The 23,942-nt window shown below is 42.7% G+C and overlaps 1 protein-coding gene and 2 pseudogenes across 5 annotated transcripts in view; all 3 read right to left on the bottom strand.

The window, feature by feature from the left end:
- Window positions 1-23,942, bottom strand: part of N4BP2 (NEDD4 binding protein 2) — a 112,308-nt gene that overhangs the window by 74,743 nt on the left and 13,623 nt on the right. For 4 of the 5 annotated variants that reach the window (XM_063603533.1, XM_063603534.1, XM_008957577.4 and 1 more), the window contains exon 1: window positions 20,610-20,702. The exons of the other annotated variant lie outside the window; for it this stretch is intronic. The gene's annotated coding sequence lies outside the window, so the exon portion shown is untranslated. Of the gene's footprint in view, window positions 1-20,609; window positions 20,703-23,942 lie in introns of those variants that run through there. 5 annotated transcript variants of the gene reach the window in all.
- LOC112439725 (small nucleolar RNA SNORA51) lies at window positions 11,032-11,155 on the bottom strand (annotated as a pseudogene).
- LOC112439643 (U6 spliceosomal RNA) lies at window positions 16,162-16,260 on the bottom strand (annotated as a pseudogene).

Below are 23,942 nucleotides of genomic sequence, written 5' to 3'. Positions count from 1 at the left end.
GATGAAGTCTCGAAAAAATTTTTAAAATATAATAAATTGAATGCCAATGAAAATATACCATATCAAAATTTGTAGGCCAGGTGTGGTGGCTCACGCCTACCTGGATTGTAATCCCAGCACCCTGGGAGGCTGAGGTGGGCAGACCACTCTGAGCTCAGGAGATCAAGACCATCCTGGGCAATATGGTAAAACCCCATCTCTACTAAAAGTACAAAAATTAGCTGGGCGCGGTGGCTCACACCTGTAATTGCAGCACTTTGGGAGGCCGAGGTAGGTGGATCGCCTGAGGTCAGGAGTTCAAGACCAGCCTGGCCAACATGGTGAAACCCCATCTCTACTAATACAAAAATTAGCCAGGAGCGCTGGCACGCGCACTGAAGAAACAGAAGCAGGAGAATCGTTTGAACCCAGGAAGCAGAGGTTACAGTGAGCCAAGACAGTGCCATTGCACTCCAGCCTGGGCGACAAGAGCAAAACTCTGTCTCCAAAAGTAAATAAATAAATAAATAATAATAATAAATAAATAAATAATACAAATACAAAAATTAGCCACGCAAGGTGGCACACACCTATAATCCCAGCTACTCAGGAGGCTGAGGCAGGAGAATCACTTCAACCCGGGAAGCAAAGGTTGCAGTGAGCTAAGATCGAGCCACTGCACTCCAGCCTGGGTGACAGGGCAAGACTCTGTCTCAAAAAAAAATTGTAGAACATGGCTAAAGCAGTGATTACAGGAAAATCTATAGCACTAAATGCATACATTAGAAAAGAAGTCTCAAATGAATAATCTAAGCCCCCACCATAAGAACCCAGAAAATGAAGGGCAAATAAACTCAAACCCAGCAGAAAGAAGAAAATAATAAAGAGTAGGCTGGGGCCAGGCATGGTGGCTCATGCCTGTAATCCCAGCACTTTGGGAGGCTGAGGCGGGTGGATCACCTGAGGTCAGGAGTTCAAGACCAGCCTAGCCAACATGGTGAAACCCTTTCTCTACTAAAAATACAAAAATTAGCTGGGCATGGTGGCAGGCGCCTGTAATCCTAGCTGCTCCGGAGACTGAGGCAGGAGAATCGTTTGAACCCAGGAGGCAGAGGTTGCAGTGAACTGAAACTGCGCCATTGCATTCCAGCCTGGGTGACAAAAGCAAGACTCCATCTTAAAAAAAAAAAAGAGCAGGCCGGGCACGGTGGCTCATGCCTGTAATCCCAGCACTTTGGGAGGCTGAGGTGGGTGGATCACCTGAGGTCAGGAGTTCGAGACCAGTCTGCCCAATACGGTGAAACCCCGTCTCTACTAAAAATACAAAAATTAGCTGGGCGTGGTGGTGCACGCCAGTAGTCCCAGCTACTTGGGAGGCTGAGACAAGAGAATCGTTTGAACCCAGTAGGTGGAGGCTGCAGTGAGCTGAGATTGTGTCACTGCACTCCAGCCTGGGCAACAGAGCAAGACTCTGTCTCAAAAAAAAAAAAAAAGGAAATAATAAATAGCAGATAACAAATATTGGAAACAGAAAATAATGAGAAAATTCAATGAAATAAATTGCTGGTTTACCAAAATGATCTATAAAACTGTAAGACTAGCAAGACTCACAAAGAAAAAAGAAGACAGAAATTACCAACATCAGGAATGAAAAAGGGATATTACTACAGACCTTGCAGATATCAAAAGGCTAATAAAGTAAACTATGAACACACAAAAGTTTGACAATTTATATGAAATGGACCAATGTCTCAAAAACCACAAAGTATCAAAACTCATCCAATAAGACATAGATAAAATCACTATAATTTATAAAGAAATTTAATTCATAATTTTAAAACTCAAAAAAAAAAATTTCCAGGGCCAAATAGCTTCAATGGAAAATTCTAACAAACATTTTTAGGAAAAAATAATACTAATCCTACATAATCTCTTCCAGAAAATAAGAAAGCACTTCCAATCCATTTTATGATGCTAGTATTATCCTGACACCAAAAGCAGACAAAGCCAGTACAAAAAAACTACAGACCAATACTCCTCATGACTACAGACACAAAAATCCTTAACAAAATACTAGCAAATAAAATTCAGCAATATATATATATATATATATATATATTTTTTTTTTTTTTTTTTTTTTTTTTGACACAAGGTCTTGCTCTATCACCCAGGCTGGAGTGCAGTGGATATAACTGTTTTTATATATTGTTGAATTTTGGCGGGGCATAGTAGTTCACACTTATAATCCCAGAACTTTAGGAGGCTGAGTTGGGAGGATCGCTTGAGCCCAGGAGTTCAGGACCAGCCTGGGCAACACAGTGAGACCTCAACTCTACAAAAAAATTTAAAATTAGCCAAGCATGGTGGTACGTACCTGTCGTCCCAGGTACTGGTGGGCAAGGTGAGGTGAAAGGATCACTTAGGCCCAGGTGGTCGAGGCTTCAGTGAGCCATGATCACACCACTATGCTCCAGCCTGGGTAACAGTAAGACCCTGTCTCAAAAAAAAAAAAAAAAAAAAAAAAAAGGATTGTATATTATAATGAAATGGGGTTTATTCCAGGAAGGCAAGGCTAGTTCCATATTCAAAAATCAGTATAATCCACCATTTTAATGGGTGAAAGAATCGTATCAATCAATGCAGAAAATAATGACAAAATTCAACACCATTCATGGTAACTACCAGAAAAACAGGAACAAAAATATTCTCAACCTGATAAAAGCACCTACAAAAACCTACAGCTGACATTGTATTTGTAATGAAATACTAAACGCTTTCCTCCTAACATCAGGAAAAAGGCAAGATATCTACTCTCACCAATTTTATTCAAAATAATGCTGGAAGTTCTAGCTCATGAAATAAGAGAAAAAAAGAAAATAAAACGCATATAGATTAGGGAAGAAGAAATAAAAGTGTCCCTATTTGCAGATAACATGGTTATCTATGTATTACAGAAAATCCCAAGTAATCTACAAAATCTCCAACAAGAAAGTGAGTTTAACAAGGGTGCAAGATACAAGATAAACATATAAAAGAAACTGTATTTATACATACTAGCAAAAAACACATGGACACTGAAATTAAAGAAACAGTACCCTTCACAATTGCAAAAAAAAAAAAAAAAAAAAAAAAAAACAGAGAAATACACTAAGTCCTCACTTATTAACCTCAATAGGATCTTATAAACTACAACTTTTTTTTTTTTTTTTTTTTTTTTTTTTGAGACTGAGTCTCACTCTGTCACCCAGGCTGGAGTGCAATGGCGTGATCTTGGCTCACTGCAACCTCCACCTCCTGGGTTCAAGCAATTCTCCTGCCTCAGCCTCCTGAGTAGCTGGGTTTACAGGCACATGCCACCACACCCAGCTAATTTTTGTATTTTTAGTAGAGATGGGGTTTCACCATGTTGACCAGGCTGGTCTCGAACTCCTGACCTCAGGTGATTGGCCTGCCTCAGCCTCCCGAAGTACTGGGATTACAGGCATGACTCACCACGCCTGGCTGTAAACTACAACTTTAAGCAAGACAATACATAACCAATTTTTTTCCTCATCAACATTATAACAGAATGACGTTGAACGAAAGTATGTTGTTCAAGGACCTGATACATGTCGTTTCACTTAAAATCACAGTTTCCGAGAACCTATTGATGATGTTATGTGAGGACTTCCTATATTTCAGCACATAGGTATAAATCTACGAAAACAAGTACAAAACTTAATATGCTGAAAACTGTGAAAGAAATGTTCAAAGACGGGAAGACAACACAGTAAATATGTCAATTCTTCCCCAAATTGATATACACGTTTAAGAAAATGCCTACCAGAACCCAAGCAAGATTTTTTTATAGATATAGATAAAATTATTCTAAAATTGGTAAGACAAAGGAACTAAAATAGGTAAAATAGCTTTGAAAAAGAACAAAGCAGGAGGAATCATCAACCTGATTTCAAGGGTTTCTGTATGGCTACACTAATCAAAACTATGTAGCATCAGTGAGAGACAGAAATACAGACCTGATAACAGATTATAGATCTGGGAACAAGAGAGAAAACCCAGCAACATAAGTGTGCCTGACTGATTTTTGACTATGGTGCAAAAGCAATTCAATAGAGAAAAGACCACCTTTTCAACAAATGATACTGGAACAAGTGGACATCAATCAGTAAAAAATAAACCTTGACCTAAGTCTCATGCTTACCCTTTAGTATTCTTGGAAATTTACAGAAATATTTACAGAAATATTAACTCACAATGGACCACAGATTTAAATGTTTAAGACATAAAGCTATAAAATTTTCAGGAAAAAAGGGGAAAATCTCTCCTTGTGGGAACTAAAAAAGAGAGAGAAAATCTTCAGAAGCTAAGGCTAGGCAAAAACACAAAAGCATGGGCATAAAAGGAAAAACTGATCGTGGCTGGGTGCAGTGGCTCATGCCTGTAATCCCAGCACTTTGGGAGGCTGAGGCATGCAGATCACTTGAGCTCAAGAGTTCAAGACCAGCCTGGCCAACATGGCGAAACCCCGTCTCTACTAAAAATACAAAAATTGGCCAGGTGTGGTGGCGTGTGCCTGTAATCCCAGCTACTTGGGAGGCTGAGGCAAGAGAATGGTTTGAACCCAGGAGGCAGAGGCTGTAGTGAGCCAAGATGGCACTAGTGCACTCCAGCCTGGGTGACAGAGCAAGACTATGACTCAAAAAAAAAAAAAAAAAAAGGCAAAACTGATAAATTATAGTTTATCAAATCAAAACTTTTGTTTGATGAAAGACCTGGCTAAAAGGATGAAAAGACAAGCTACAGACTATGAGAAAATACTTACATACCACATTCAGGATAAGGACTAATATCTAAAATCTATTAACAACCTATCAAAACTCAACAGTATGCCAGGCATGGTGGCTCATGCCTGTAAACCTAGCTCTTTGGGAGCCCAACAGGGGCTGAAGAGGGGGGGAATCCCTTAAGCCCAGGAGTTCAATACCAGCCTAGACAAAATAGTGAGACCCTGTCTCTATGAAAAAATAGAAAAAAATCAGCCAGGCATGGTGGCACGTGCCTGTAATCCCAGTTACTCAGGAGCCTAAGGTGGAAGGATCGTTTGCAGCTGGGAGGTTGAGCCTGCAGTGAGCTATGATCATGCCATTGCACTCCAGCCTAGGTGACAGACAGAGACTCTGTTTCAAAAAAACACACACAAAAAAAACAAAAAATAAAAACCAAACAATTGGAAAATCAGCAAAAAAGGAGAAAAAACACTACACGAAAGAGGAGATACAGGTGGCAAATAAGTACATAAAAAGATGTTCAACATCACTAACCATTAAGTAAGTGCAAATTAAAACTCTAATGAGGTCAGGCGCGGTGGCTCATGCCTGTAATCCCAGCATTTTGGGAGGCCAAGGCGGGCAGATCAACTGAAGTCAGGAATTCGAGACTGGCCTGACCAACAAGGAGAAACCCCGTTTCTAGTAAAAATACAAAATTAGCCAGGCGTAGTGGTGCATGCCTGTAATCCCAGCTACTCGGGAGGCTGAGGCAGGAGAATCACTTGAACCCAGGAGGCGGAGGCTGCAGTGAGCGGAGATCACAATATTGCCCTCCAGCCCGGGCAACAAGAGCGAAACCCCATTGCAAAAAAAAAAAAAAACTATAATGAGATATTACTTACCTATCAAATTGACTAAAATAAAAAACAGGTACAACACCAAATGATGGCAAGACTTCAAAGAAACAACATCACTTATAGTTGCTGATGGGAATGTAAAATGGTACCATCACTCTGAAAAATATTCTGCAGTTTCTTAAAGAAACTAAATATACAACTACCATACAACTCAGCAATTGCACTTCTGGGCATTTATCAGGACTGAAAAATTATATTCATCTAAAAACCTGTAAACAAATGTTTACAGCAGCTTTATTCATAATAACCAAAAACTGGAAACAACTCATGTCCTCCAGTAGATAAATGGTTAAAAAAACTATGGTACATCCATTCCATGAAATACTAGTCAGCAATAAAAACATATTACTGATGCATCCAACAACCTGGATGAAATTCCAGAGTATTATGCTCAGTAAAAGCCAGTCGTAGCTGGGCGTGGTGGCTCCCGTCTGTAATCCCAGCACTTTGGGAGGCCAAGGCAGGCGGATCACCGGAGGTCAGGAGTTCGAGACCATCCTGGGCAGCATAGTGAGACCAGCCTGGCCAACATGGCAAAACCCTGCCTCTACTAAAAATACAAAAATTAGCTGGGCATTGTGGCGCATGCCTGTAATCCCAGCTACTTGGGAGAATCACTTAGAACCCAGGAGACAGAGGTTGCAGTAAGCCGAGATCGAGCCATTCAGCCTGGGCAACAGAGAGACACTCCATCTCAAAAAATAAAAAAATCTAAAAAAAAGCCAGTCCTAAAGGCTATATTGAATTATTCCACTTACACAACATTCCTTTTTTTTGGGGGGGGGGGTGCACGTGGAGTGGGGGACGGTGGCTCATGCCTGTAATCCCAAAACTTCGGGAGGCCAAGGTGGGCAGATCATTTGAGGCCAGAGTTCAAGACCAGCCTACGCAACATGGCAAAACCCAGTCTCTACTAAAAATACAAAAAATTAGCTGGGTTTGGTGGCACATGCCTGTAATCTCAGCTACTCCAGAGGCTGAGAAACAAAAATTGTTTGAATCCAGGAGGTAGAGGTTGCAGTGAGCCAAGATCAAGCCACTGCTCTCCAGCCTAGGTGACAGAGTGAGACTTAGCCTCAAAAAAAACCTAATTTTTTAATTTTGAAAAAAGTATGTAAAATTCAAATGAAACTCCCCTCTCTGTAACCATTAACACAAGAAGCTTCCCCTCCTTTAAAAAAAAAATTTTTTTTTAAAGGAGGGGAAGGGGAAAAGGAAAGAAACATAAGAGGAAGAAAGAAAGGGGTAAGGAGGAAGGGGTGAAACAGTAAGAACACAGAAGATTTGATCTGTGCAATAAATATAACTTGACTCCATATCTATAGAACATTGAACCCAATAGCCACAAAACACAATTTACTTTCAAGTGCACATGGAATTATACTAGAAATCAGTAGCAAAAAATGTAATTACACCAGGCACGATGGCTTACACCTATAATGCCAGCACTTTAGGAGGCTGAGGTGGGAGGATCACCTGAGTCCAGGAGTTCGAAACCAGCCTGGGCACCATAGTGAGACCCCCCATCTCTACAAAAAATCTTTTAAAAACTTAGTCAGGCATGGTGCCGTTCACCTGTGGTCCCAGCTACTCAGGAGGCTGAGATGGGAGGATCACTTCAGCCCAGGAGGTCAAGGCTGCAGTGAGCTCTGATCGCACCACTACATTCCAGCATGAGCAACAAAGCAAAACCTTGTCTCAAAAGTATAAATAAATAATTTTTTTAATCTATATAATATATATAATTAGAATCCAAATTTCTTGAAAATTAAGAAATATACTTTCCATAAGTCTTTTTCTTATGTTCTTCTTTTTAAATATTTTTTATTTGGTCGGGCCCGGTGGCTTATGCCTGCAATTGCACTTTGGGAGGCCAAGGCGGGTGGATTACTTGAGGTCAGGCATTCGAAACCAGCCTGACCAACACGGTGAAACCTCATCTCTACTACAAATACAAAAATTAGCTGGGCATGGTGGTGCATACCTGTAATCCCAGGTACTCGGGAGGCTGAGGCAGGAGAATCAATTGAAGCCAGGAGGCGGAGGTTGCAGTGAGCCAACATCATGCCACTGCACTCCAGCCTGGGTGACAGGGTAAGACTTCGTCTCAAAAACAAAAAAATAAATAAATAATTTTTAAAATTTTTTTCTTATTTTTGTAGAGACAGTGTCTCGCAATGTTGTCCAGGCTGGTCTCAAACTCCTGGACTTGTCCAGGCACGATGGTTCACACCTGTAATCCAGGTTGGTCTGGCATTCGAGACCAGACCTGGACAGCATGGCGAAACCCTGTCTCTACTAAAAATACAAAAATTAGCAAAAAAAAAAAAAAAAAATTAGCCGGGTATGTTGGCAGGCCTGTAATCCCAGCTACTCGGGAGCTGAGGCAGGAGGATCGCTCGAATCCAGCAGGCAGAGAGGTTGCAGTGAGCTGAGATCGAGCCATTGCACTCCAGCCTGGGTGACAAAAGCAAAACTCCGTCTCAAAACAAAAAACAAAAAAAAACTCCTGGCCTCAAATATTCCTCCTGCCTCAGCCTCCCAAAGTGCTGGGATTACAGGTGTGAGCAGCACACTTAGCTAGATTATATTTCTTTATACCAACAACTAGAAAATAAAATTAAATCAAATGATCAGTTCTCAGTTCTTGTCTTTCTAGACCTATCAACAGCACTTAAACAGCTGATCAATCTCTCCCCCAAGAACTGGCTTTCTTCTCCAGAGGACACTGCCACTCTCGAGATTTTCACATCTCTCAACTTGGAAACAATACAGCGTTCCAGAGCTCAGTCCTAGGGCCTGTTCTTTTCCCTCTTTTCCCTCTACAAAAAATTTAAAAATTAGCCAGGCATGGTGGCGTGCCTGTAATTCCAGCGACTCTGGAAGCTTAGGCAGGAGGATCACTTGACTCCAGGAGTTGGAGGCTGCACTGAGCTATGATTGTGCCACTGCACTCCAGCCTCAGTGACAGAGTGAGACCCCATCTCTTAAGAAAAAGAATAAAAAATAAATCCTATCAACATGCTAACAAATTTACATCTTCAGCCAGCAACTCTTCTCTGACTCTAGAACCACATCAAAGTATTCACTGAACATCTCTACTTTGTGTATCTAAAAAACATCTCAGGCTGGGCTCAGTGACTCAGGCCTGTAATCCCAGCACTTTGGGAGGCTGAGGCGGGCAGATTGCCTGAGGTCAAGACCAGCCTGGTCAACATGGCCAAACCCCATCTCTACTAAAAATATAAATTGGCCGGGTGTGGTAGCTCATGCTTGTAATCCCAGCACTTTGGGAGGCCAAGGCAAGTGGATCACAAGGTCAGAAGTTCGAGACCAGCCTGGCCAACACAGTGAAGCCCTGTCTCTACTAAAAATATAAAAATTAGCTGGGCGTGGTAGTGGGCACCTGTAATCCCAGCTACTCGGGAGGCTGAGGCAGGAGAATCGCTTGAACCTAGGAGGCGGAGGTGGCAGTGAGCTGAAATCGCACCACTGCATTCCAGCCTGGGCGACACAGCGAGACTCCATCTCAAAAAAAAAAAAAAAAAAAAAAAAAAATAGCCAGGCGCTGTGGCTCACACCTGTAACCCCAGCACTTTGGGAGGCCAAGGTGGGCAGATGACCTGAGGTCGGGAGTTCAAGATGAGCCTGACCAATATGGAGAAACCCCGTCTCTACCAAAAATACAAAATTAGCTGGGCATGGTGGCCCAGCTACTCAGGAGGCTGAGGCAGGAGAATCGCTTGAACCCGGGAGGCGGAGGTTACAGTGAGCCAAGATCATGCCACTGCACTCCAGCCTGGCAACAGAGAGAAACTCTGCCTCAAAAAAAAAAAAAAATTATATATATATATATATATATATATACAAAATTTGGCTGGGCGTGGAGGTGCATGCCTGTAATCCCAGCTACTTGCCAGGCTGAGCCGGGAGGATCGCTTGAACCTGGGAGACAGAGGTTGCAGTGAGCTGAGATCGTGCCACTGCACTCCAGTCTAGACAAAAAACCAAGACTCCATCTCGGAGGAAAAAAAAAAAATCTCAAACCAGGCATATCTAAAAGTGACCTGATTCTCCTCTGCCACCCTGCCCTATCTATAGTAATTGCAATCTCAGCTAGTGGCAATTTCTACTTGTTGAAGCCAAAAACTAAGTCATTTTTGCCTATTCTTTCCGTCACACCTCATCATTCAGCAAATCCCGCCAGTTGTAAATTCAAAATAAGCTGGGTGCGGTGGCTCACGCCTGTAATCCCAGTACTTTGAGAGGCCAAGGCAGGTGGATTACCTGAGGTCAGGGGTTCAAGACCAGCCTGGGCAACATGCCGAAACCCCGTCTCTACTAAAAGTTCAAAAATTAGTTGGGAGTGGTGGCGCATGCCTGTAATCCCAGCTACTCAGGAGGCTGAGGCAGGAGAACCCAGGAGGGGGAGGTTGCAGTGAGCAGAGATCACACCACTGCACCCCAGCCTGGGTGACAGAGTGAGACCCCGTCTGAATGAATGAATGAATAATAAATCCAAAATACATTTAAAATCATCACCTTCACCACTACCATCTGTATCAAAGGTAGCGTCGTGGATTGGTTTTAAGTGTGGGAGCTCCCAAATTTCTATTTATACCAGCTTTATTAAAATATAATATGTAAACCATAAAATTCACCATTTCAAAAGTGTACAATTCAGTGGTTTCCAGTATATTCAGAGTTGTACAACCATCACCACTAATTCCAGAACATTTCTATTAACTCAAGAAGAAACCCCACCACCCATTAGTAACCATTCCCATTCCTCCCTCTCCTATCCCCTGGCAACCACGAATCTACTTTTGTCTCTATAGGTTTACCTATTCTAGGTATTTATATGAAGAGAATTGTATAATCTAAAACATGGCCTTTTGTGACTGGCTCCTTTCGCTTGGCATGTTTTCCAGGTTCATCCATGTTGTAGCCTGTATTGGTACTTCACCGATACTGCTAGAAAATATTGCATGGTACGGATATAACACATTTTATGTACATATGCATCAAGTGATGGACATTTGGGTTGTTTCTACTTTTTGGCTATGGTGAATAATGTTGCTATGAACATTTGTATAAGAGTTTGCTGTGGACATGTTTTCATATCTCTTAAGTATATATCTAAGAGTGGAATTGCTAGTTCATACGGTAACTCTATGTTTAACCTTTTGAGGAACTGCCAAACGGTTTTCCAAAGCAGCTGCACCAATTTCAGCTTCCACCAGCAATGTGTAAGGGCTCTGATTTCTCTAATCCTCACCAACACTGTTACTGTCCATTGTTTTGTTTTGGGTTTTTTTTTCTTTTTTTCCTTTTGTTTTTTCCTTTTTCTATGTCCGCACCACCCCCCAACCCCGCTTCATAATACAGAACAGGCACAGGGCGTGGGCTGAAGTATACGGGGTAGGTTTACTCTATCTCCTCTTTCTATACAGTCAGTGTAAGAATACAGCCCGGCCGGGCGCGGTGGCTCACACTTGTAATCCCAGCACTTTGGGAGGCTGAGGCAGGCAGATCACGAGGTCAGGAGATCGGGACCATCCTGGCTAAAACGGTGAAACCCCGCCTCTACTAAAAATACAAAAAATTAGCCGGGCATGCTGGCGGGTGCCTGTAGTCCCAGCTACTCGGGAGGCTGAGGCAGGAGAATGGCGTGAACCCAGGCGGCAGAGCTTGCAGTCAGCCGAGATTGAGCCACTGCACTCCAGCCTGGGGGACAAAGCAAGACTCTGTCTCAAAAAAAAAAAAAAAAAAGAATACAGCCTGTGGTAAGCACCAGGAGGTGTTGGGTTGGTTTGTTTGGTTAGGCTTTTTGGTTGTTTTTTATTTTGGAGACAGAGTCTCACTCTGTTGCACACGCTGGTCTCAAAGTCCTGGGCTCAAGGAACTAACTCTTCCACATAATCCTAGTGGTATCTAGCTGTGGTTTTGATTTGCATTTTCCTAAGGACAAATGTTGTTGACCATCTTTACATGTTCTTATTGGCATTTATATACTTTTTTGAATAAATGTCTGTTTGGATTCTTTTGCCTATTTGTAAATTGGGTTGTTTCTATTATTAAGCTGAACCCAGGATTGTTAGATTATTGAATACAACACCTCTTTAGATTGATATAATGGAAATTTAGACAGCCATTTAAAAAGACTATGTTTTGAATAATTTTTTTTTTTTTTTTTTTTTTTTTTTTTGAGACAGGGTCTCGCTCTGTCGCCCAGGCTGGAGTGCAGTGGCGCCATCTCGGCTCACTGCAGCCTCCACCTCTTGGGTTCAAGCAATTCCCCTGCCTTAGCCTCCCAGTTTGCTGGGACTACAGGCGCTCGCTACCACACCCAATTTATTTTGTTATTTTTTTTGAGATGGAGTTTCGCTCTTGTTGCCCAAGCTAGAGTGCAATGGCGCAACCTTGGCTCACTGCAACCTCTGCCTCCCAGATACAAGCGAGTCTCCTGTCTCAGCCTCCCGAATAGCTGGGATTACAGGCATGCGCCACCATACCCGGCTAATTTTGTATTTTTAGTAGAGATGGGGTTTCTCCATGTTGGTCAGGCTGGTCTCAAACACCTGATCTCAGGTGATCCACCCACCTTGGCCTCTCAAAGTGCTGGGATTACAGGCGTGAGCCACAGCACCCAACCTTATTTTTGTATTTTTTAGTAGCAATGGGGTTTCACCACATTGGCCAGGCTGGTCTCAAACTCCTGACCTCAGGTAATCCACCCGTCTAAGCCTCCCAAAATGCTGGGATTAAAGGCATGAGCCACTGTGCCCAGCCTGATTTGGATAATATTTAACTGTAGTTTTTTGTTTTTGTTTTTTATTTTTGAGACAGTCTCACACTGTCACCCAGGCTGGAGTGCAATGGCACAATCTTGGCTCACTACAACCTCCAGCTCCCGCGTTCAAGCAATCCTCCTGCCTCAGCCTCCCTAGTAGCTGGGATTACAGGCATGCGGCACCACGCCCCGTTAATTTTTGTATATTTAGTAGAGACAGGGTTTTACCATGTTGGTCAGATTGGTCTTGAACTCCTGACCTCAGGTAATCCGCCCACCTCGGCCTCCCAAAGTGCTGGGATTTCAGGTGTGAGCCACCTCGCCCGGCCTTCACTGTAGTTTTTTAAAAGAGAATGTTAGAAATGAAAGCAAGACACTCAACTAAATATAATCTACCCAGACACACAAAAGGGACTGAATTAAATTAGACTGGAAAAGAAATCTCTGGATAATAGAATCATAGGTGATTTTTTAAATATACTTTTTATATGCTACTTTCGCATTTTCCACATAATCCGTAAGAAATGCATTTTTTCCATAATCAGGAAAAAATCATTATTATAAATTAAAGGTGAATCATGGACTTCCCTCTGTACTTCCTCCAGTTTGCAAGCTATATATCCCTTCCATTCCCTTTTTTTCACTGTGTCTATTTGTATGTAAAAAGATCTAAACATATAGGCCGTTTTAGTGTCCAAATAATGTTAAGTGTATTAAAGAAAATTCTTGCCAGGCGCAGTGGCTCATGCCTGTAATCCCAGCACTTTGGGAGGCTGAGGTGGGCGGATCACGAGATCAGGAGATCGAGACCATCCTGGCTAAAACAGTGAAACCCCATCTCTACTAATAATACAAAAAAAAAAAAAAAATTAGCCAGGCGTGGTGGCAGGCGCCTGTAGTCCCAGCTACGTGGGAGGCTGAGGCAGCAGAATGGCGTGAACCCAGGAGGCGGAGCTTGCAGTGAGCCAAGATCACGCCACTGCACTCCAGCCTGGCGAGATTCCATCTCAACAAATAAATAAATAAATAAGAAAATTCTGATGTATAAAAACATATATAGGCCAGGCACGGTGGTTCACGCCTGTAATCCCAGCACTTTGGGAGGCCGAGGCGGGCGGGTCACTAGATCAGGAGATCGAGACCAGCCTGGCCAACGTGGTGAAACCCTGTCTTTACTAAAATACAAAAAATTAGCTGGGCGTGGTGGCACGTACCTGTAGTCCCAGACAGAGGCAGGGGAATTGCTTGAACCTAGAAGACAGTGGTTGCAGTGACCGAGATGGTGCCACTGCACTCCAGCCTGGCAACAGAGCAAGACTCCACCTCAAAAAAAAAAATTATATATATACACATATATGTGTGTGTGTATATATATATATACAGCTCACACTATCTCCCAATCACCTGTTCTACTTATAATCCAGTTTATCTCAATCCCACATATTCTACTGTAAGTGATGCTCAGGTTTAACTATTTTATCATCTAATCTTACGTATCTTCCTTTTTTCATGAGAGCCTCCTTATTAATACATTAGTTTAAACAACCTTGTATAGTACCTTCATATACATACCTGACCTAAACAGAGATTGTATTTGAAAAGGATATAGAAAATAAGAATGCATAAGTAAAGTTTGATATATTATGGAGAAATGTGAATGGACTGGCTCAAATGAACAATGTAAAAACAAATATATTCCCCCCTCCCATCCTCAAAACAAATAATTATTAACAATACCATGAATATATGCATTTTTCAAATTCTTCTACCTCTATTATATAATTTTAACCTGATGTAAAATCTAATCAATACTTGCTCACTGATTATCATCATAATATTCCAACATGGTAAGCAGAGGTCTTATCAACTCTAGATTTTTGTTTTTGTTTTTGAGACAGTCTCCCTCTGTCACCCAGGCTGAGCTGCAGTGGCATGATCTCAGCTCACCACAGCCTCAACTGCCCATGCTTAAGCAATCCTCCTGCCTCAACCTCCCAAGCAGCAAGGGCTATGGGCACATGTCACTCAGCTAATTTTAATTTTTTGTTTTTCTTTTAATAAGGACATATGTTCACTTAAGCAGTTTTTTAAAATTCAGGGTTAAGATGAAATCTACAAATAGTAATAGAATGAACAAACATGATCTCTAATAGTGTTATGGCAATGGTCAATACTGACATTATTTGCCTGTGGTTTTCCTACACTGAAAAAAAAAAATACTGCCATTAAAGTAGATATACCAATAAACACTTCAAAAAAAAAAAAAAACCATCCAGGGTGGGCACAGTGGCTCACACCTGTAATCCCAGCATTTTGGGAGGCCAAGGCAGGACGATCATTTGAGCTCAGGAATTCAAGACCACCCTGGGCAACACAGCAAGAGCCTATCTCTAAATAAATAAATAAACAAAAAATACAAAACCTTCCCACTGAAAACCACATCATCAATACAAAAAAACCACCATTATCAGGACAGGCACAGTGGCTTATGCCTATAATCCCAGCACTTTGGGAGGCCGAGGCAGGAGGATCACTTGAGGTCAGGAGTTCAAGACCAGCCTGGCCAACAGGGTAAAACCCCATCTCTACCAAAAATACAAAAATTAGCCAAGTGTGGTGGTGCACACTTGTAATCCCAACTACTCAGGAGGCTGAGGTTGGAGAATCGCTTGAGATCGCGCCACTGCATTCCAGCCTGGGCAACAGAGTGAGACTCCACTCTAAACAACTAAAAAAATGAAAATAAAAATTAAAAAGCACCATATCATTTTTCAAGATACACAATTTTATTACAGATTTTCTTAAAAAAAACAAAATGCAGTATCCTAAAAATCCCAAACTTTACTATTGATACTAATTCTGAGGCCAAGTGTAGGTGGCTTATCCCTGTAATCCCAGCACTTTGGGAGGCCACAGTGGGCGAACTGCTTGACCCCAGGAGTCCAAGACCAGCCAGGGAAACATTATAAAACCTGTCTCAACAAAAAAATACAAAACAATAAGCTGGGCGTAATGGTGCACACCTGTAGTCCCAGCTACTTGGGAAGCTAAGGTGAGAGGATCAGTTGAGCCAAGGAAGTCAAGGCTGCAGTTGAGCCATAAGCATGCCACTGTACTCCAGCCTGGGCGATAAAGCGAGACCCTGACTCAAAGAAAAAAAGTAAAAAAAAAAAAAGGATATTAATTCCAAGTTTGCTATGCCACCATACACAAGTCGAGAAACTTTAAAAAACCATTAAATATTTAGGAATATTGGGCTAGACACGGTGGCTCACATCTGTAATCCCAGCACTTTGGGTGGCCGAGGCAGGCGCATCACCTAGACCAGGAGTTCAAGACCTGCCTGGCCAACATGGTGAAACCCTGTCTCTACTAAAGATACAAAAAGTAGCCGGCCATGGTGGCACATGACTGTAGTCCCGGCTACTCAGGACACTGAAGCATGAGAATCTCTTGAAACCAGGAGGCTGAAATCCTGCCACTGCATTCCAGCCTGGGCAACACAAGACTGTCTCAAAAAATAATAATAATAAATACACACACACACACACACACACACACACACACACACATTTAGAAATATTCAACATCAGAAGCTTTAAAATCCAATTCAAAAAGGTACAAGCTGCATTTTTTTAAGTATTTTCTCTAAAAAGAACCTTATCAGCTATACAAATATCTGTACAGTTTTTATACTGAAGTTAAAAATATGGAACACTTCACGAATCTGCGTGTCATATCCTTGCACAGAGGCCATGCTCATCTTCTCTGTATCATTCCAATTTTAGGAAATGTGCTGCACTCCATATCATTTTATAAATAAATCTTTTATATGTAGTATATGACAAGGACAATTAAGTTTGAATAATTTACCTCGGTGGAACAATATCCAGAAAATAACAGATCTCTATAACAATCAAAAAAGATATTCTGGCTGAGTGCGGTGGCTCACGCCTATAATCCTAGCACTTTGGGAGGCTGAAGTGGACGGATCACTTGAGGTCAGAAGTTCAAGACTAGCCTGGTCAACATAGTGAAACCCCACCTCTACTAAAAATACAAAAATTAGTCAAGTGTGGTGGCCAGTGCCTGTAATTCCAGCTACTCAGATGGCTGAGGCAGGAGAATCGCTTGAATCCGGGAGGCAGAGGTTGCAGTGAGCCAAGATCGCGCCACTGCACTCTAGCCTGGGTGACAGAGCAAGACTCAGTCTCAAAAAAAAAAAAAAGATATTCTGGCCAGACACAGTGGTTCACGCCTGTAATCCCAGCACTTTGGGAGGCCGAGGCAGGCAGATCACTTGAGGTTAGGAGTTCAAGACCAGCCTGGGCAACATGGTAAAACCCTGTCTCCACTAAAAATAAAAAAAACAGCCAGGCATGGTGGTACACACCTATAGTCCCAACTACTCAGGACTATAGGTTGAATTGCTTGAACCCAGGAGGCAGAGGTTGCAGTGAGCTGAGATTACGCCACTGCACTCCAGCATGGGCAACAGAGCAAGACTCTCTCAAAAACAAAAACAAAAATACACACACACACACACACACACACACACACATATATTCTACGTAATATTCAATATCGACCAACTAGGAATAATAGGCCTAAGAAAACTGATACTAAGAACCAAATATTTAGCTCCTTAAGACCATCAAAAAAGAAACAAACAAAAAAAATCTCCCTATATGTAATATATAGGGAAGTTACAGGACCCAAACATAGCATGTTCCCAAACACGATCAGCAAACAACTTCCTCAGGAAGAGAAGCTACCAAAAACCAGTATCATCAATGTCTTTCCCAAGGATTAAGTCACCTACAAGATGATTTCAAAATACTACTGTGATAAGAAAAAGGTAGATGCTAAAATCTCATGAGATGCCAAAAGTATGTCACTAAAAAAGATATTTTTGGGCCGGGTGTGGTGGCTCACACCTGTAATCCCAGCACTTTGGGAGCCCAAGGCGGGCGGACCACAAGGTCAGGAGATTGAGACCATCCTGGCTAACATGGTGAAACCCTGTCTCTACTAAAAATACAAAAAATTAGCCAGGCATGGTGGCGGGAGCCTGTAGTCCCAGCTACTCGGGAGGCTGAGGCAGGAGAATGGCATGAACCCAGGAGGCGGAGCTTGCAGTGAGCCGAGATGGCGCCACTGCGCCCAGCCTGGGTGACAGAGCAAGACTCAGTCTCAAAAAAAAAAAAGATATTTTTGGGTTTTTTTGACACAAAGTCTCTCTCTGTCACCTAAGCTAGAGTGCAGTGACAGGATCTGAGCTCAATGCTACCTCCGCCTCCCAGGTTCAAGTGATTTTCCTGCCTCAGCCTCCCGAGTAGCTGGGACCACAGGTGTGCACCACCACGCCTGGCTAATTTTTGTACTTTTAGTAGAGACAGAGTTTCACCATGATGGCCAGGCTGGCCTCGAACTCTTGACCTCAAGTGATCCTCCTGCCTCAGTGTCTCTAAGTACTGGGATTACAGACAGGAGCCACCGCACCTGGCCAAAAAATACTTTTTATAGAAAATGTAACCAAATTAAAGTAACCAATCATCTTTAAATATATCTATCAGGGGCAGGCATGATGGCTCACACCTGTAATTCCAGCACTTTGGGAAGCCAAAGGAGGAGGATTGCTTAAGCGCAGGAGTTCAATACAAGCCCGGGCAACATAGGGAGAACACATCTCTGTGAAAAATTTAAAATTAGCTAGGCCTGGTGGTACATGCCTGTAGTCCCAGCTGCTCAGGAGACTGAGGTAGGAGGATTGTTTGGGCCTGAGAGGCCAAGGCTGCAGTAGGCAGTAATCAAAGCACTGCACTCCAGCCTGGGCAACAAAGCAAAACCCTGTCTCAAACAAACAAACAAAAAAAGAAATATGTATCTATCTGTTATAACATCCTAAACACTTAGGAAAACAGTATAAATTATGGCAGAACTCATCCTTTGGAATACTATGCAGTAATAAAAAAAAGTTGGTGGAATATAGAAATAAGATGCGTAGGCCTGGCACAGTGGCTCATGCCTGTAACACCAGCACTTTGGGAGGCCGAGGCAGGTGAATCATAAGGTCAGGAGTTCCAGACCAGCCTGGCCAATATGGTGAAACCCCATCTCTACTAAAAATACAAAAATTAGCCAGGCATGGTGGCATGCACCTGTAGTCCCAGCTACTGAGGAGGCTGAGGCAGAAGAATCACTTTAACTGGGAGGCAGAGGTTGCAGTGAGCTAAGATCGCGCCACTGCACTCCAGCCTAGGCGACAGAGTGAGACTCCATCTCAAAAAAATAAATGAATAAAAGAAAAGCTGTGTAAAAACTGGATAGACCTCTGAGACATGTTGTTAAATGTTAAAGCCAGTTGCTGAAAAATATATACCTTTAATTCCAAGTGTATTTCTGTATAATACATCAACACTGTCTGTAATCCTTAACTACTTATTGCAGTACTAGTCTTGCTTAATTTAGAGTCAGTCGGTATTACTGACTTATTAATTTCCATCTATATGTGTTTATATCTACAACTAATAATGTTTCTTGAGAACATGGATCATGATATATACGCCAAAATGGTACTATGCATAGTACCACACATAAAACAGGTGCACAAATATTTATGGATGGCTAACAATATGTAAAATATGAAGAAGCAAGATTGGCCTATTTTTTATTTATTTACTTTTTTTTTTTTTCTTTACAGAGTCTCACTCTGTCGCCCAGGCTGGAGTGCAGTGGCAAGAGCTCAGCTCATTGCAGCCTCTGCCTCCCAGGCTCAAGCAATTCTCATGTCTCAGCCTCCCAACTAGCTGGGATTATAGGTGCATGCCAACATGTCCCACTAATTTTTGTATTTTTAGTGGAGACGGAGTTTTGCCGTGTTAGCCAGGCTGGTCTCAAACTCCTGGCCTCAAGTGATCTGCCTGCCACAGCCTCCCAAAGTGCTGGGATTACAGGCGTGAGGCACCATGCCCAGCCAAGACTGGCCTTTAAGAAGCAGAGAAATGAAAACACTCATTAAATAGAAAAACTAACACCACAATTCAGTTCTTTATGCTTCCTCAGTCAACATGTCTTATACCACGAAAGCTCTTTTGAAAATTCTAGTAACAAAATCTGTGATTATATTTTCCTTCTCATGAGGTGTTTTTTTAGTCCCTCAAATATATAAGTAAAAGCTTAGAAACCTGTGTAGGCCAGGCGTGGTGGCTCACACCTGTTGTCCCAGCACTTTGGGAGGCCGAGGCAGGCGGATCACTTGAGCCAAGGAGTTTGAGACCAGCCTGGGCAACATGACAAAACGCCATCTCTGGGCCAGACACGGTGGCTCACGCCTGTAATTCCAGCACTTTGGGAGGTCAAAGTGGGTGGATCACTTGAGGTCAAGGGTTAAGAGACTAGACTGACCAATATGTGAAACCCCATCGCTACTAAAAATACAAAAATTAGCTGGGCATGGTGGCACACATCTGTAATCCCAGCTACTTGGGAGGCTGAGGCAGAAGAATTGCATGAACCCAGGAGACGGAAGTTGCAGTGAGCCAAGATCGTGCCACTGCACTCCAGCCTGAGCAATAGAGCAACACTCCATCTCAAAAAAAAGCAAAAACAGGCAGGGCTCGGTGGCTCACGCCTGTAATCCCAGTACTTTGGGAGGCTGAGGCGGGCGGATCACCTGAGGTTGGGAGTTTGAGACCAGCCTGACCAACATGGAGAAAACTTGTCTCTACTAAAAATAAAAAATTAGCTGGATGTGGTGGCATGCGCCTGTAATCCCAGCTACTCGGGAGGCTGAGGCAGGAGAATCGCTTAAACCTGGGAAGCAGAGGTTGCAGTGAGCTGAGATCATGCCATTGCACTACAGCCTGGGCAACAAGAACGAAACTCCACCTCAAAAAAACAAAACAAAAACAAAAACCATCTCTACCAAAAAATACAAAAATTAGCTGGGTGTGGTGGCATGCACCTGTAGTCCCTGCTACTCGGGAGGCTGAGGTGAGAGAATCGCTTGAGCCTAGCAGTTTGAGGCTGAAGTGAGTCAAGATTGCGCCACTGCACTTCAGCCTAGGTGATACAGCAAGACTCAATTAAAAAAAAAAAAAAAATCTTATATGTAAAATATTCATACTCTACAACTTTAATAACACTTACTGTCTGTCTAGCATCGATGCTGTCAACATGCTCATTAAGGCCACAGTTGATATATGCAAACTCTACACCTCTTCTTGTTATCCAACATGTCTTCTTACTATGAAAGGAAAGTTATATATTAAAGTCAAATTCACATCAAACTATAATCACAAAAGAAATCAAAGTCAAAACTGTCTATAATATTTATAATATATATGATATTCCAAAAAGAAAGTGACAAAAGAGAAAAGACAAGAAAGACTGCACTTATTGCCACTGGAGGTGACTATTGCACTCTGAAAAAGTCTGTATAAAAGAAAGTAACTAAGCATCTATTCTGCCTTTAAGTAGAACACTAATTCCAGGTAACAAAATAGCCTTAGTTGATGAGAGAAACCTTATCTTTATAGAAGGTGGCTAGCTACTAAATGTATAAGGAACAACAGAACCCAAAACTAATTACCATTTTTTAACCAATAATTAAATAGCTAATCAAGAATCATCAATGAATGCTAAAATCATTAGGTGAAAAGTTGGTAAAGAAATTGACCTGGCCAGGTGCGGTGGCTCACACCTGTAATCCCAGCACTTTGGAGGCCAAGGTGGGTGGATCACTTGAGGTCAGGAGTTTGAGACCAGCCTGGCCAACATGGTGAGACTCCGTCTCTGCTAAAAATAAAAATTAGCTGGGCATGGTGGTGCACACCTGTAATCCCAGCTACTCAGGAGGGAGGCTGAGACAGGAGAATCACCTGGGAGGCAGAGATTGCAGTGAGCCGAGATAGCACCATTGCAGTCCAGCGTGGGCGACAGAGAGAGGCTCTGTCCCAAAAAAAAAAAAAAAGTCCCACAAAAATAAAAGAAAGAAATTTATCTGGGGCCGGGCGTGGTAGCTCTCGAGTGTAGTCCTATTACTTTGGGAGGCCTGGGGGGGTACAGGGAGGGATTGCCTGAGCTCAGGAGTTGGAGACCAGCCAGGGCAACGTGGTGAAACCTCATCTCTACTAAAATTACAAAAATTAGCCAGGTGGGCCGAGCGCAGTGGCTCACGCCTGTAATCCCAGCACGTTGGGAGGCCGAGGCAGGTGGATCACGAGGTCAGGAGATCAAGACCATCCTGGCAAACATGGCGAAACCCCATCTCTACTAAAAATACAAAAATTAGCTGGGCATGGTGGCACGTGCCTATAATCCCAGCTACTCAGGAGGCTGAGGCAGGAGAATTGCTTGAACCAGGGAGTCGAAGGTTGCAGTGAGCCAAGATCACGCCACTGAACTCCAGCCTGGCGACAGAGTGAGACTCCATATCAAAAAAAAAAAAAAAAAAATTAGCCAGGCATAGTGGCACACGCCTGTAGTCCCAGCTTACTCAGGAGGCTGACGCACGAGAATCACTTGAACCCGGAAGGCGGAGATTGCAGTGAGCTGAGATTGTGCCACCGCACTCCAGCTTGGGTGACAGAAGGAGACTCCATCTCAAAAAAGAAAAAAAAAAAAATTAGCCAGGCATAGTGGCAAATGCTTGTAGTCCCAGCTTACTCAGGAGGCTGACGCATGAGAATTGCTTGAACCCGGGAGGCAGAGGTTGCAGTGAGCCGAGATTGTGCCACTGCACTCCAGCCTGGGTGACAGAGTGAGTCTCTGTCTCCAAAAAGTCAAAAAATAAAATAAAATGAAGTAAAAATGTTTTTTAAAAAAAGAAATTTGAGGCCGGGGGCAGTGGCTCACACCTATAATCCCAGCACTTTGGGAGGCCAAGGCAGGAGGATCACCTGAGGTCAGCAGTTCAAGACCAGCCTGGCCAATATGGCGAAACTTCGTCTCTACTAAAAATACAAAATTAGCTGGGCGTGGTGGCGAGAGCCTGTAGTCCCAGCTACTCGGGAGGCTGAGGCAGGAGAATCACCTGAACCCAAGAGACAGAGGTTGCAGTGAGCCGAGATTGCACCATTGCACTCCAGCCTGGGCAACAAGAGCAAAACTCCGTCTCAAAAAAATAAAAAATAAAAAATTTACCTGATGTCAAAGTACCACCCTATAGATTACTACTTGCTAGAAGCAAAAAGAAAACCATAACTTTATAATGAAATGATCAGGTTCTCACCACATTAGCTTGGTGATCAAATACAGCATCAAAATAGTGGGACCTGACATTATATGCCTCTTAACTGGAAACAGTAGGAAGTACACAGCATTACTAAATGAGATACTCTTCCAAAACTGTTTAACCTAAGTCTACTCACACCTTTAGATCTAACTCCCAGTTTACAGGAAATAAATATAGGGGATAGAGGAAGAAGTAATACTACGCCATGAGGAAACAAGCAGCAATACAAAATGTAATCGTCTCAACAGACCTAACAGGTCAATACCACAGGGAAGGAGAGGCAGAGTAGGGAAGGAGAGGCAGAGTAGGGAAGGAGAGGCAGAGTAGAGAAGGAGGTGGATGGGTAGAAGAGACAGTTCTACCTATATATTTAAAAAGACTCAAGAGATTACAACCCAAATGCAACGGGTAGTTCTTGACTGAAATCTGGCTTTTAAAAAAAAAACACCAGCCTGGCCAACATGGTGAAACCCCGTCTCCACTAAAAATACAAAAATTAGCCAGACATGGTGGCGGACACCTGTAATCCCAGCTATTTAGGAGGCTGAGGCAAGAGAACTGCTTGAACTCAGGAGAAGGAGGTTGCAGTGAGCGAAGATCACGCCACTGCACTCCAGCCTGGGTGATAGAGCAAGACTTCCTCTCAAAAAAAAAAAGAAGAAAAAAAAACACCACACAGCAATCAAAAACATTTTTCGAACAACTCAGGAAATCTGAATATAGTATAAGTAGCATGTATCAGGGAATCAGGTCACATGCCTGTAATCCCAGCACTTTGCGAGGCCAAGGCAGGAGGATCACTTGAGACTACAAGTTTAAGACCAGCCTGGGCAACATGGCAAGACCACATCTCTACAAAAAATACAAAAATTAGCCAGGCATGGTGGTATGTGCCTGTAGCCCCCAGCCACTCCAGGAGGCTGAGGCAGGAGAATGGCTTGAGCCTGGGAGGTCAAGGCTGCAGTAAGCCATGAATGTGCTGCTGTACTCTAGTCTGGGCAACAGAGCAAGACCCTGTCTCAAAAAAAATCAAAAAGTAGTATAATACTAGGGAATTACTGGTAATTTTGCTAGAAATGATAATGGTTTTATGGCTATATAGGGAGAATGTCCTCCTTTTCCTTGGCGAGATCTGAAGATATATGTCTTCTTATAATCTTTTAAAAGAGCAAATATCAATCTAAATCTTTAAATGTCAAAGTCCAAAATACATACATTTATAATACAATCATATGATACTTAAAAGG

This window comes from Pan paniscus, chromosome 3 (genome assembly GCF_029289425.2).
Source record: "Pan paniscus chromosome 3, NHGRI_mPanPan1-v2.0_pri, whole genome shotgun sequence".
Taxonomy (NCBI): domain Eukaryota; kingdom Metazoa; phylum Chordata; class Mammalia; order Primates; family Hominidae; genus Pan; species Pan paniscus.
This window is presented reverse-complemented; position numbering and strand designations above follow the sequence as displayed.